The following is a 14637-nucleotide window of genomic DNA, read 5'->3' as shown; positions in this document are numbered from 1 at the left end:
CAGCCTAGGAACCTCAGGAAAGAGGCTGCAGATGAACAAAAGGGGCAGTAATGTTTGGGGCTTGGTACCCCGTGAGGTGGTGAGAACGGCATCCAGAGGAAGCAGGGGAAAGGCCTGGTCCTGCCTGGATCTGTGGATGATGATTCTATGGTGGTAGAGACCTCCTGTAACCCCTTAAGATGCACCCCCTGGAGCCACAGGATCACCACTGAGCAGGTGACCACTCACCTTGACAGAACACAGAGCACTTCTGGGGCTTGAGGTTTGCATGGCCCTTGTTTGAAGAGTTAGCAACATTTACTGTGGGAGGGACTTCCCTGGTAGTCCAGTGGCTGGGGCTCCACGCTCCAGGTTCGATCCCTGGTTGGGGAACTGGATCCCACATACCGCAACTAAAAGCCCGCATGCCGCAACTAAGAGCCCTCATGATGCAACTAAAGTTCCCACATGCCGCAAGGAAGATTGAAGATCCTGCGTGCCGCAACTAAGAGCGGTGGGCAAGGCTCTGCTAAAAATGTACAGAAGCACCGTAGTAGGCCCCACTGGGGCCTGCTGGCCAGGAGGCAGGAAGGTCCCAGCTCCACAGCTTCCAGCTGTGACCTTGTGTGACCCTGACTCACTTCTCTGAGCCTTGCTTTCCTCACCTGCAGAAGGGGGATCATGCCAGCACCAACACGGAGGGCTGCTGTGAGGATTAAATGGGTCATTTGTCAAAAAGCACTTAGATTGAAAAACTTCACCTTCACAAAAACTTGTACATGCATGTTCATAGCAGCATTATTCATGAAAAGTAGAAACAACCCAAATGTCCTTTGATGGATGGATGGATAAACAAATGCTGATCCATCCATATAGTGGAATATTATTCACCCATAAAAAGGAATGAAGCACTGACACAGGCTACAACATGGATGAACCTTGAAAACATGATGCTCAGTGAAAGAAGCCAGACACAAAGGACCACATATTGTGGGACTCTATTTATTGGGGTGGCCAAAAAGTTCGTTTGGTTAATGAATTCGCTGTTCAATAAAGTTCTTAGTGGAAATGAAAAATGTCTTTTATTTCTACTTAAAATCAAATGAACTTTTTAGCCAACCCAATATATGAAATGTCCGGAACAGGCAAATCTGTAGTGTCAGAAAGCAGACGGGTGATTGCCAGTGGCTGTGGTGGGGAGGGGAGGAATGGGGAGTGATTACTAATGGGTTCAGGGTTCTTTTTTGTTTTGTTTCTAAATCAATTTTTTTTTTTTTTTGGCCGCACTGCACGGCTTTTGAGAGCTTAGTTCCCCGACCAGGGATTGAACCCAGGCCCTTGGCAGTGAAAGCGCGGAGTCTCAACCACTGGACCGCCAGGGAATTCCCAAAATCGATTTTATTTTTTAAGGCAGTTTTAAGTTCAGTAGGTTTTTTTTTGTTGTTTTTTGGCCGCACCTCTTAGTTCCTTGACCAGGGATCGATCCTGCGCCGCCTGCAGTGGAAGCACGGAGTCTTAACTACTGGACCGCCAGGGAATTCCCTAAGTTCAGTAGTTTTAAGTTTTTAAGCAATACTGAGCAAAGGTTCAGAGATTTTCCATACACCCCCTGCCCCCACTATCAAATCCCCCATGTAAATGGTACATTTCTTACAATTGATGAATCTCCTGGGGTTCCTTTTGGGGGATGATGAAAATGTTCTGGAATTAGATGGTGGAGATGGATGCACAACTCTGTGGATATACTAAAACCCACTGAATTGTATTAGTTTAAAGGGGTGAATTTTACGGGATGTGAACTCTACCTCAATTTTTAAAAAGCACGTAGTAAGAGCTCAGAAAACGTAGCTCTCGTTACTGTTACTATGTCCTTCAACTTCAGAGAGTCTGTCATTTAATGGAAGAGACCAGGTGAACACATCAAAAAATGTGTGACACCCAGAAGAGAGCCGGGCAGCCTGGTCCCAGCAGCCTGTGACAACTGTCGTAGAGTCACGATCAGGGCGTGCAGGACGTGAACGAGTGACCGATGCAGGAGCCCCCACTCGCCACGCTGGCTGATGTGGAGATAAGCTCCGCACAGAGGTACCGACCCCACCACGTCCAGAGGAGAATAACCTTGATTGCGGGAGTCTTGTCAGGAATCCAACGAGGTGGCATTTGGGCTACGAGTCAGAGGATGTGGGTGGTTTGGTGGGGATGAGCAGGCACCCACAGATGTGTGGCATCCCAGAGGGATGCTGGCAGGCAGGGCTGGCAGGAGTGGAGGGTGTTGAGCCCTGGGGGAAGACGGGGGACACTCCTTGGAGCACTCCCTGTGCCCAGAGCAGATTCTGGGAGGGGCTTTACTTCAGTTCACAAATGGTTGCAGAAAGCTTACAAGAGGCTGGCCCTCCACCCTCCCAGAAGCTCTAGGTTTCCGGGAGGTGTCTAGGAGGTTCGGACCACTCTGGGCACCGAGTTTCCTCTTCTGAGCCACCCCCCAGGTTCCAGGGTTCCAAGAGAGAGAATATAGGAGATGGGCAAGCCTGGGTCAGGCCCTTCACCACCTAACCACCCCCCCACACACCCCCATGTCAAACGACCAGGCTTATGCTGTGGCACGGGAGGGAAAGAGGCAGCCACTCCCAGGAATAGAGGCTGGGCCCCTCCTCCAGCCCCAGGTGGAGCTGAGGGCACATGGAGGCGACTCCCAGAGGCAGGCCTGAGCCTGCAGGCTCACAGGTGAGGCCCACCCGCTGCTCCCTCTACCCCTTTCCCGTCCCTCCTGCCTCCATCCTCTGTCCCAAGTAGTCCCTAACTCTCTCCTGGGAGAAGCTCCTTGGAGGAGAGAAAGGGGCGTGCACACACGCACGCATACACACACACACACACACACACGCACCCATCATCCTTTCAGCCCACAGGCCATATCACACAGCACCTAGATACAGGGAAGAGAAAGGGACCTAGGCTAGTTAGCATAGAACCTTCTCCAGGCCAGGCAGGTGCCAAGGGATTTGCAAGCATTGTCTCAGTCAATCCCAAAAAGAATCCTATGAGATTTCATAGATGAAGAAAATGAGCTTCTGAGAGCTTAAGGAATTTAGCCAGTGGGACACCCCAGTAGGTAAGAGCCATAAAGCCAAGCACAGTGCCTGGCACAAGCCCCAGGAGGCAGTTCTGTGGGAGCTCAGCAGAGTGCTGTTTCTGCCCACCCCCTGGCACTGGCTCTTTTGGGGGACCCCTCCCACTCCCACTTTCTCCGTGTGGCTCCTGGGGCATCGGCCCTGCACTGCAGCGAGCTCCTGACCCAGACCCGTCCCATCAGTGTCCAGGATGAGCTGGGCCCCAACTGGGCCAACAAGAGGCAAGCTTAGGGTCTCGCTGGAGCCCCAGGGAGAGGCAGGCTAGGAGTTCGCAGGCCTTGGGGAGCGAAGGCCCGAGAGTAAACCCACACAGAGGACACTGGGCCAGGAGATGCAAGCCAGTGTCCCAGGGCCATTGCTGAGCACTGGACCAGCTAGGCCCTCGGCCTTTGCAGTTATATGAGCTCCCCGAAGGAAGGTCTGACTGCAGAGCTCACACTGTTTCCCTGCCCCACGCTGTCCCCTTCGGGGCTCTGGTAGCTTAGGAGCTGGGACAAGGCTGGGGATGGGGCCTCACCTCTCTCCAAGAATCCTGGGGTGGGGGGGCGGGGAGTGTGGGACCCTCTCATCCTCCTCCTCCCTGGCTCATCGCTCAGTTTGACCTTCAAAGTTGACATCTGCTTCCAAGACTCGGTCTCTCCTCCTGGAATTTAGCCTCCAGATGTCGGATCTGAGGCGGCAGTGGTGGCTGCCTGGCTCCCCCCAGAGTGAATCAGCCACATTCCAAAGGTGCAAACACAGACACCGCGCCCTCGGCAGCCTGGGGCTGCAGACTTCCTCCCCAGGCCCGCCCGGCCCCAGCTCCCGCTCCGCTCCCCTCCCCAGTCGCCTCTTCCCAGCCAGACCAAGCTTTGGGCTTCCTTTCCAGAGACATTCTGGAAAAAGAATGCCGCTGGGGCCGGGAGACACCCTGATCTGCCCTGCTGGCTCTGTCCCCTGCAGCGAGCACGAGCACGGACCCCAGCCTGGGCGCCCCCAGCTGTTATCAGTATATGCGGCTCATTCACACAGCAGGAATTTACTGAGCACCTACTATGCAGCAAGCAAGATAGAGACAAGTCCCTGACCTCACGGAACTCAGCCCAGCAAGAGAGTCAGACAGAATCAGGTCCACAGAGAGAAAATAGTTCCAAGTGCAGGCACAGCTCTAAAGGAAAGAAAGAAGGGACTGAGACAGATGACAAGGGACAAAGGGAGGGTTGTGGGGGCCTCTCTCAGGAGTCACATGGAAGCTGAGGCCTAAAGGATGAACGGAAACCTTATCTACAGGGTCACTTCTCGGTGATCTTGTCGCAAGAACCACAGCATAGCAACCCCAAATAATGTCCCCCGATCACTCAGCAAGTTTTTGAGTCCTTGTGCTCGCGCCTTCTGTCAGCATTAATGCAGGGGTGTCTGGCTAATATTATTTTTAATAAAAGCTTTATTGAGATATAATTCACATAGTATACAATTTACCATTTTAACGTATACAATTCAATGGTTTTCAGTATTTCAATGTAGTGCAACCCTCACCACAATCAATTTTAGAATATTTTTACTACCCTCAAAGAAACCCTGCACTGCTTACCAGTTACATCCACACCCTTCTGCCCCCAGCCCCTGGCAACCACACATCTACTTTCTGTCTAGGGACTGGCCTATTCTGAACATTTCCTAGAAATGGAACCATACAATATGTGGCCTTTTGTGTCTGGCTTCTTTCACTGAGCATCACATTTGCGAAGTTCATCCACGTGGTAGCCTGTGTCAGTACTTCATTCCTTTTCATGCCTGAGTAATATTCCATTGTGTGGACAGACCACAATTTGTTTATCCATTCATCCGCTGATGGACCTTTGGGTTGTTTCCACCTTTTGGCTGTTGTGAATAATGCTGCTGTGAACATCCGCGTACGAGTTTTTGCATGGACATGTGTTTTCATTTCTCTGGGGTGCACACCTGGGAGTGGAATCGCCAGGTCAAATGGTGACTATGCTGAAGAACTGCCAGCGCCTGCACCACCTGACATGCCCACGGGCAGTGGGAGCGGGTTCCAATTCCTCCCTCTTCTCCTCAACGCTTGTTATTGCCCCTCCTTTTTTGTCACTGCCATCTGCTGGGTTGAAGTGGTATCTCACGGGGTACCCAACTGCACCCTCATTCCTTTCATGCCTGCACTGCCCCCACCCCCTGGAGATTCTAAGGCTTACAAGCCCTACAGCAGGTCCTGCTATGATCCACCTCCTCCTTCACAAGGGTCAAACCCAAATCCAGTCCAATGCCTGCAGGCCTTTAGGTACAAGGAGCAGTGGGGAGGCGAGGTGGGGGATGGGGTGTCCTGGTCTGTGACCCCGGGGCAGAGTGAGGAAGAGGGGCCTTGGGCAATTTCCTACAGGAGCTCCCATGCATCTCAGCCTATCTGCACCTTCACAGACAGGGCAGGGCTTCTTCTGTTCCTTCACTGCCCTAGATAGTAGGCACACATTCATTCACTCATTCAGCATAAATAATTGCCAAGGGCTTCCCTGGTGGCACAGTTGTTAAGAATCTGCCTGCCAATGCAGGGGACACGGGTTCGAGCCTTGGTCTGGGAAGATCCCACATGCCGAGGAGCAACTAAGCCCACGCGCCTACTGAGTGCGTTCTAGAGCCCGCGAGCCACAACTACTGAAGCCCGCACGCCTAGAGCCTGTGCTCCACAACAAGAGAAGCCACCGCAATGAGAAGCCCGCGCACCACAACGAAGAGTAGCCCCCGCTCGCCGCAACTAGAGAAAAGCCCGCGCACAGCAATGAAGACCCAACGCAGCCAAAAAAAAAAAAAAGAACTTAAAAAAAAAAATTTGCCGAATGAGTGAATGAATAAACAGAAGATGAAGAAAGAGAACCCAAAGAGGGGATTAGCGGTTAGAAGCTCAGGCTCTTGGGTGAACTGGTTTGCACTTGAAGCCCACTTCTGCTACTTTGTAGCTGTGTGTCCTTGGGCCAATCACTTGGCTTCTCTGAGCCTCCCCCGCCTCATCTACAAAATGGGCCTGACAGTGACTTCCTACCTGACAGCATGGTTTTGAGGATTAAACGTGGTGATAAAGATCAAGCAGTATTCCATGCCAAGGACTTCTAGAGACGAGGTCATGTAAGGTCAATCCTCACAAGAACCTTGTGAGATAGGACTATTATTACCAGCTTTGACATTATAGACAGGAAACAGGAACTCTGGGGGCTCAAGGAATCTGTCCAGTTAGAATGCTGGGAATGGCAAAACCAGGATCTGGGGAATCCCCTGGCGGACCAGTGGTTGGGGCTCCACGCTTCAACTGCAGGGGCCTGGGTTCCGTCCCTGGCTGGGGAACTAAGATCCCAAAAGCCAGGCAGTGTGTCCAAAAAACAAAAAAACAGGATCTGAACCAAGACCCCTGACTCCAGGGGGGGACACTGACCCAACGCCACGTGGCCCCTGACACAGATGGAGGGAAGCCGGGCAGCCTCCAAGCAGGTGACAGATGGGCTGGTCTGGAGGCGGACATGCCTGTTCAACTGACGACCCTGGGCTCAGAGTCTGGTTCTCAGAAAGTGGGCAGGCCGCTGGGGAGCTCAGAGGCCCCTAACAGCGGGTGGACGGATGGAGGGACGCCAGAGATGCTGCCAAAGCAGAAGTTGACCATGCCTTGCGGGGGGCGGGGGGAGAAGAAAAGGTGCAAAGAGACCTCGAGGCTGCAAGCCTGGGGCACTAGGACAGACACCAATGAGGGGAGTCAGGATGATGAGGCGGTACTAAGAGTTTTATCAGGGAAAGCAAAAAGAAGTCAGAAGTGTCCAGAAGGGAAGCCCGGCTACTGAGAGGGACACTCTTTCCTCTACCAGCGTGTGCGGCATAGGAGCCTGACAGAACCCACAGCGGCTGGACCACTCTAGGGTGACAGGTGTGGCCAGACTCCCCTCAAGTCAAAGAGCCTACGTCGAAGTCGAAGAGCTCCAGGGGGCTAACTGAGGGGAGATATCAAGCTATCCCCCAAAAATGTAGGCCTGGTGCACCCCGAAGGCTGGATGTAAGTTTGGGGCACTCTCCTGAATAGAGATGGGGTTCCCCTCACTTTTGCCTCTGCAACTGAGAAAAGCAACAAGCCGAGAAGGCCCAAGGATGGAACCCTAGGGAATACCTGGTTTTAGGGGACCACAGGCAAGAGAGGCAGTGCAGACCCCAGAGAGCTTCAGGTGAGCAGGAGCACAGGCTGTTGCGGAGGCGGCTGGGAGGAGGTCTCCACAGGAAGTGCTGTCGAGGGGACAGCTCGGGACAGCTCAGCACTGAGCAGGTTATGGGGTGGCCTGCTCTCTGGGGAAACTTGGCTGGGGAGGGATGGAGGCAGGGCTATTGCTTGAGAGTCCATCATTTATTTTCTTATTTTATTTTATTTTTTTGCGGTACGCGGGCCTCTCACTGCTGTGGCCTCTCCCATTGCGGAGCACAGGCTCCGGATGCGCAGGCTCAGCGGCCATGGCTCACGGGCCCAGCCACTCCGCGGCATGTGGGATCTTCCCGGACCGGGGCACGAACCCGTGTCCCCTGCATCGGCAGGCGGACTCTCAACCACTGCGCCACCAGGGAAGCCCCCCATCATTTATTTTCAACATGGGAGAAGCTCAGCTGATGACAGCACCCCAACGGAGAGTGGAATGCATTTAAATTCAGTCGTGGAAAGCATTTACACACACCAGGCTCCAGATTTGCTAGAAGGGGTTTCTCACAGCTGCCTGGCTGGGAAGTCCAGGACAGTGGTTTTCCAGGTTTAGTCAGAGGCCCACATGCATCTGGAGCTTGTTAAAAATGCAGATCCCCAGGCCCCACCCTGGACTTACCGGTTCAGTAAGTCTCTCAGTTTGAGAATCCACTGGCGCTGTAAGGCTCAGGATATCACCAGCTCAGTAGGCGACAATGCACAGAGACTCACCTGAGGGGACCAGCCCTCACCTCTTTCCGGCATTCTATCCACATTTATCCACATGAGTCTCAGGACTCACATGTGCCGCCTCAGACCTCTAGACCTCCACCCAGACACTCCCACACTCTTGGCCCACCTGGTCAGTGACCAGAACTCCAGCTGCCCCCTTAGTTAAAGGCCAGGGTGTACAGGAGGTCCTAGGCGCCCAGGTAGACTGAGAGTCATTCACCTGACCACCAAACTTCATGAGGAGGAAGCCCTCTGCCGGCGCCCCCCAAGGTGCCTCTGGCCCCACCTGCACCAGTCCCACCGTGAGAAAGGACTGACCTATTTGACCCAGACACAAAGGCCTGGTGACAAGGTCTGGGGATGGCGTGGCTGAGAAGAAAAGCAGAAAGTGTCTCCATCCCCTTCAGTCATCATCCCGTCTGCCACCCCTACAACCCCACAGAGTATGTGTGTGTGTGTGTGGGGGGTCTCCAGGCCAAACATGAAATGTATCCCCTCTACAGGGGTGAATCAGCTCCCAGAGGGGCAGGGCTTGGGCTCTGCAGTCAAATGGTTTGGACTAGGATCCCATCTCTGCTCTTTTACAGCTGTGCATGCTCAGGCAAACCACTTAACCTTTCTGAGCATCTACCAAACAGGCCTGACGGTAAGTTCTGCTGTGGTCCTGTACCACCAGGACCTCTGACTGACCGGAGACTCCAACACAGGGGGCTGGGTCGCACCCCTAACCCTCCCAGGGCCACATTTCACACCACAGCCCAAAGGCCAAGGCTGAAGGCTGTGCCAGGATGCAGAAGGGACAAATTGCAGAAGACTCGCCATCCTTGCCCCATTAGAAACCCACAGCCCTTCTCGGGATCAGAGGCACAAGCAGATCTTCACAGGAGCTCGAAAACATTTTCCCCCCTTCCCAAAGCAGAGAACCGGTCAGCATGGCCAGCAGAGCCAGATCGGTAGCCCTGAGGCTCTTACCCTCTGGTCTGCGCAGCGGTCAGAGAATGTGCTGCAGGTGAAGACACGGGCGGGTTTCATGTGTTTTTTGTTTGTGCGTGTGCGTGTGCGTGTGAACCTCTCCAGACTTACAGGGATGTTTGGGGGATTCTGCTTGTTCTGCACTTGCTGGCCGGCACACAGCCTGCCTGGCTGACTCCACCTTTTTTACTGCTCTGGAGCACTCAGCCGCACCGGACTCCCCCCCAACCACCCCCAGAAGCAGCCTCTTCCAGGCTCTGGGCCTTCTGCCCTCTCTCCCCAAAGCCACTTGTACCTGCACCAGAACCGAAAGGGGGACAAGTGCTTCCCAGACAACAAAAGCCTCTCCCAAGAGAACAGACATCCTCGAAGGCTCCTGCTACGCCCTTGTTCTGTGCACTGATTTCAGGCTCGGTTTCAGGTCCCCATTTACTGGGTATGAATTACAGCCAGCTGGCTTTTGGGCAGATGGTCAGCAAAAGGACCCTGCCCACCCATCTTTCACTTCAGGAGGTCAGTCACACCCTCTCCCTCTAGCACTCTGGGAGGAAACTGAGGCGCGGCACAGAGGACCTGACTTGGTCAAGGTCACCCTACCCTGGGCCTCCTGGGTGTTTCAGCAATGACGCCAGTCTCCTTGGGCTCCAATGCTGTGTGACCTTGGGCAAGTTATTTAGCCTGCCTGAGCCTGATTTCCTCTCACACAATGGTAGCGCCCACGTCTGGGCTGTCCTGAGGCTTAAAGGAAATAATAAGCATACAGCACCTAACACTTTGCCGGGCACCTGCTCAACACTAAGCCATTACTGCATGATTCCGTCCTTTCTTCCTGCCCCTCTCTCCACTCCAGCCACACCGGCCTCAATGCCCGGCTGCCCCCAACACCCCCAGGCACCGGTTGTTCCCTCGCTTCCTCCGGGACTTCGCTCAAAAGTCACCTTCTCAAGGACTCTCCTAGCCGCCTGGTGGATGTCCGTCCCCCGCTTTTGTCCTCACCCTGACACTCATCCGACAGAGTGGACATTCTACTGATTAACCCGCCGGCTTCTCGCCCTGGAGCACAAGCCCTGTGAGGGAAGGGCTTTTGCAGCCCTCTCCACCCCGGGTGCCCGCGCTGGAGTGAACGAAGGGTTCCTATCTCGTCTACCCGGCTGCGGGAGCGCCTGGGAGCCTGGTTCAGGGGCCAAATTTCGCCCTGGGGGCCGCCAGGCCGGGCCGGAGCAAGAGGAGCAGCGCGCGCTGGGGCCGCGGGCCGGGGTTGGTGGCGGGAACCGGGACTCCGGGGGGCGGCGCCGGGGACAAAGGGCGGCCCTACCTGCGAGAGGAGTGCGGGTACCTCCCCCAGGGCGGCTCCGGCGCGTGCCCGCGAGGTCACGTCCGGGGCGCGCCGGCCGGAAGGAGGCCCCTCGCGGGGTGTGAGGGGCAGGGCGTCTGCGGCCTGGCCACGCCCCCGGTCGCGGGCCCGAGGCGGGGGCGGAGCCAGCCGGGTCGGGACCGCCTCGCACTTCTGCTCTCCCCCGCCGGCTCATTCATATTCATGAGGCTGTGAGGGGCGGGGACCGGGTCCCCCGCGGCGCCCTGCCCCCCCCCGCCCCCCCAAGCTGCGGATCCCGCCTCTGCGGAGGCTCCGGCCCCAGTGGGGCGCCCCCGGCTTCCGCCTTGGGGAGGGAGTTTCCACTTGGTCACGACTCAAAAATGTGTCGCTCCCGCTCCTCCGCCCCCTCGTCCCTGCCTGGGATGGGGGGGGGGTCTCCTCCCTCGGAAGACAGCGGGGCGGGGTCAGGGGAGGGGCGGCTCCTCCTTCCTGGGGCAGGTCCGTAGGGATGGGGCTAACCCTTCCCTCCAAGTTAGCGCCTGTAATAATCTTCATTTTTAAAACATAATAATACTTCTAATTTATTGAGCGCTTACTCTGTGCCAGGCACTGTGCATGTTATGTGAACTACCTATTTTAACCCTCCCAACAGTCCAACTCAGCTAAGTACAGTATTGTCAGAACCAGAAGGTCAGAAAGTTGAGTGACTTACCCACCACCACACAGCCGGCCTTGGGCTTTTTCCGGAAAGGTAGGTACCAATAGGTTGGAGGGGCAGGTGCTTGCCCCCCACCCCTTGCAGGAAATGGGCTTACTTAAGGCACTCCTGGCTGGCTGGGCGTGGCTGAGGGGTGGGTCTGAACGCCTCATTCAAGGGAAAAGGTACAGACTGGGGGAAACCAAAGCATGAGGGCAGGACAGGCTGCACAATTTGCCGGACCCAGTGCAAAATGAAAATGCACTGGTTCAGTTTTGAACAGTGTGTTCAAAAATGATTAAGAATCTCAAGATAGTAACGGCAGAACATTCAGCGAAGCATGGGCCCTGCTAAATGTCAGGCTCGTGCGACTGCACAGGTGAACGTCCATGAAGCTGGCCCTGATGAAGGAGCCAGGGGCTCTGCTAGGGGCTGAGAAGACAGCATAGACACCCCCACCTCCAATATCTCCCCCTCCCTCACCCCCTCAACCCAGGAGACTCACTCCAGGCTGGCATCCAGAGTTCAGCCTCCAGAACTCCAAAAGCTGAGCACTTCAGGCCCTCTAGGTATCAGGTGAGTCCCCACGGGAGAGTGTGTCTCAAACCCAAATGACCCTGCTGGCCCCTGGGCATTCTCAGCCAGGGGCCCTGCTGGCAGGTGGGCTGGGTCATACATGCTGGGCCCAGCAGGGCCCTCAGTTCTGACTCAAAGCCCTTCTTTCTCACTGGAGCAGGGAGTGAGGAACAGTCAGGGCTGATTCCCAGAATAAACACTCCACCCATAGTCAGCCCCAGCCCTCAGCCACAGCAAGCCAGCACCAACAGGGAGAGATCTCCCCAGGCTGCCTGCTCAAGGTTAATGTCACCCTGATCTCACTCCTGCCATTGCTCCATCCTTGTGCCTGGGCCCCCACTCACAGTGGGTTGCAGGCTTCATTAATAACAATAATAGCTACCATTTGCTGCACTCTTTTTCTCCCCTCCCGGCATTGGTGGGAGCCCTTTGTGTGCCCTCTCAGTAGAGCCTCACATAGCTCCATAACAGGCATGAGGATCACCATTTCACAGATAGTGAAACTAAGAGAGATGCGATGCTTGGCTAAGGTCAAGGGCTAGAGTTTGGGATTTGCTGCCATTCATCTGTCCCGGTTCCTATCATCTCTCCTACATCTGTAACATAGGTCTTTAGGCTCACTTCTCTGTGTTGTCTTGTATTATTCACTTCCTGCCCCTAGAATAGATTAAAGGCTCTGGAAAGACAGGAACCGAACCGTACTTATACAGCTGAGTTTCTGCTGGACCTTGCATCGTGTGTTAATTGAAAAGCTACTTACTAAGCATCATGTTGTGCAGGAAACCCTCCTTGCAGTGGGCAGGTATGTGTGTGTGAATGAGTAAGCCATGTCCCCTCTGGGTACTGATGTAAGGAGTCCCCACTAGACTGAGAGATCTCCTTGGAGACCTGGCTGGGTTTGCTAGCCCAGCACACAGTAGGCCCTCAATAAATGTTGTTGAATGACCACGTGATAACAATTTAATAAGCATCTGTTGAATGAATGGGAACCTAGGAGATGTTCAATAAATGCTTACTGGGAATTCCCTGGCAGTCCAGTGGTTAGGACTCGGCGCTTTCACTGCTGGGGCCCAGGTTCAATCCCTGGTTGGGGAACTAAGATCCCACAAGCTGCACAGAGTGACCAAAAAAAAAAAAAAATGTTTATTGATGAAAGATTAGGGGACCAGATTCAGCCCCCAAATATATTAGCAATTACCCTAGCTCAGGCTCCTATAACAAAATACCACAAACTGGGTAGCTTAAACAACATGTTATTCCTCACAGTTCTAAAGGCTGGAAGTCCAAGATCAAAGTGCTTACAGATTCAGTTCCTGGTGAGGATTCTCTTCCTTGCTTGCAGACAGCCACCTTCTTGCTGTGTCCTCACATGGGAGGGAGAGGGGGAGGGAGAGAGAGAGTGAGAAAGAGATCCAATCTTTCTTCCTTTTCTTGTAAGGGCACTGAACCCATCATGGGGACCCCACCCTCATGACCTTATTTAAACCTAATTACCTCCCAAAGGCCCCATGTGCAAATATTATCACACTTGGGTGTGTGTGTGTGTAGAGCTTCAACATATGAATTTGGGGGAGGACACAAACATTCAGTCTATAACAGCAATATTTATGAAGCATTTATGAAGAGGACATCCCTCTTCACCCACCTTTCACCGAGAAGGAGGAAGCCACGCCTGGCCTAACTGCTATAGCAGGTGCTGCCTCCCAGAAAAGCATACCGTGAAAAACCCTCTCAGAGACTGGCCCTCTGAAATGTCCCGTACCCCTATTCTGCCACTTATCTGATGTCCCAGGGAGGTACTGGGTTATAACACAAGCTTTGGAATCAGATTGACTGAGACTGCAATCTGTTCTATGCCTCCTACTAGCTTCTAAGACCTTAGCCAAATTACTTAATCTCTGCCTCAGTTTCTTTCTCTGCAAAATGGGAATAATAATAGGACCCACCCTCAGGGTTGTTGTGAATATAATGAAAGTAAAGCATCTCATACAGAGGAAGGATTAGTCTGGCTGGGAATCAGGGGTTTCTGGTTGGGTCAACTCCACCAAGCTAATATATATAGAGTTCCTCATTCTTGTTGGATTTGCAGGTGCCAAATTTAGGGGTTTATTTGCAGCTAAGGGGACCCCAGCTGGGTCCTGGAATTGAAAAGTGTTGGGTCAGGCTTGAAACCTGGTAGTGACCACTAATGTGTATTGAGAATGTACCTCATTTAATCTTCACATCAACCTCAGAAGGAAGATACTATTATTCACTATCCAAACATGGGAATCCCAAGTCAGAGTTCTCACTGGGAGCAACATGCTTGTCCATGAAAACAAACGGGAGTAGAAAAACAAATAAGAAAGGCCCTCCGACCTTTGGAGTTCACTTGAATCCGTTCCCGCTGAACTGTGAGACCCAGGAGGGCAAGGATGGCTGGGGTTGTTCACTCTCTGTCCCTACTGTCGCACAGTGCCTGGCATCCCGTAAGCATTCCATAAGCTTTTTTTTTTTTTTTTCCGGTACGCGGGCCTCTCACTGTTGTGGCCTCTCCTGCCGCGGAGCACAGGCTCCGGACGCGCAGGCCCAGCGGCCATGGCTCACGGGCCCAGCCACTCCGCGGCATGTGGGATCCTCCCGGACCGGGGCACGAACCCGTGTCCCCTGCATCGGCAGGCGGACTCCCAACCACTGCGCCACCAGGGAAGCCCACATAAGCATTTTTAACAAATATAAAACTAGCCCCTTGTGTACCTCTTTTCCATACACCTGCATTCCCTCGGGGCTGGAGCCCGGCGCCAACGGGGGACGAAGTGAGGCCCCAGGCTTCACGGCCGCTCTGCGGGCTAAATCGCTGCTATCCGGGATGCCGGAAGGGGGCGCTCTGTGGCCTTGGGTCTCCGCCCCTCTCCACGCACTGGTGGGTCGGCGGACCCAGACAGTCGGCCCTTAACAGCCCCTTCCAGAAGGCGCTAGGTCCCGAAGCTGGCCTTCCCCAGGGATCATCCGCCAGCTAATGTTTAACCCGGCCTCACTCCACATTATCCACACGAGGGAA

At 54.2% G+C, this 14637-nt stretch overlaps 1 protein-coding gene across 1 annotated transcript in view; it reads right to left on the bottom strand.

Annotated features, from left to right (window-relative positions):
* The window catches only part of TFAP4 (transcription factor AP-4), a 33719-nt gene extending 23306 nt beyond the window's left edge, over positions 1-10413 (bottom strand). The window contains exon 1 of the mRNA XM_082643829.1: positions 10325-10413. The gene's annotated coding sequence lies outside the window, so the exon portion shown is untranslated. The remainder of the gene's footprint in view (positions 1-10324) is intronic.
* Between the last annotated feature and the right edge of the window lie 4224 nt (positions 10414-14637).

The sequence above is a fragment of the Mesoplodon mirus genome (genome assembly GCF_964341445.2).
Source record: "Mesoplodon mirus genome assembly, chromosome: 15".
Taxonomy (NCBI): domain Eukaryota; kingdom Metazoa; phylum Chordata; class Mammalia; order Artiodactyla; family Ziphiidae; genus Mesoplodon; species Mesoplodon mirus.
The sequence above is the reverse complement of the archived record's forward strand: the minus strand, read 5'-3'. Positions and strand labels throughout refer to the sequence as shown.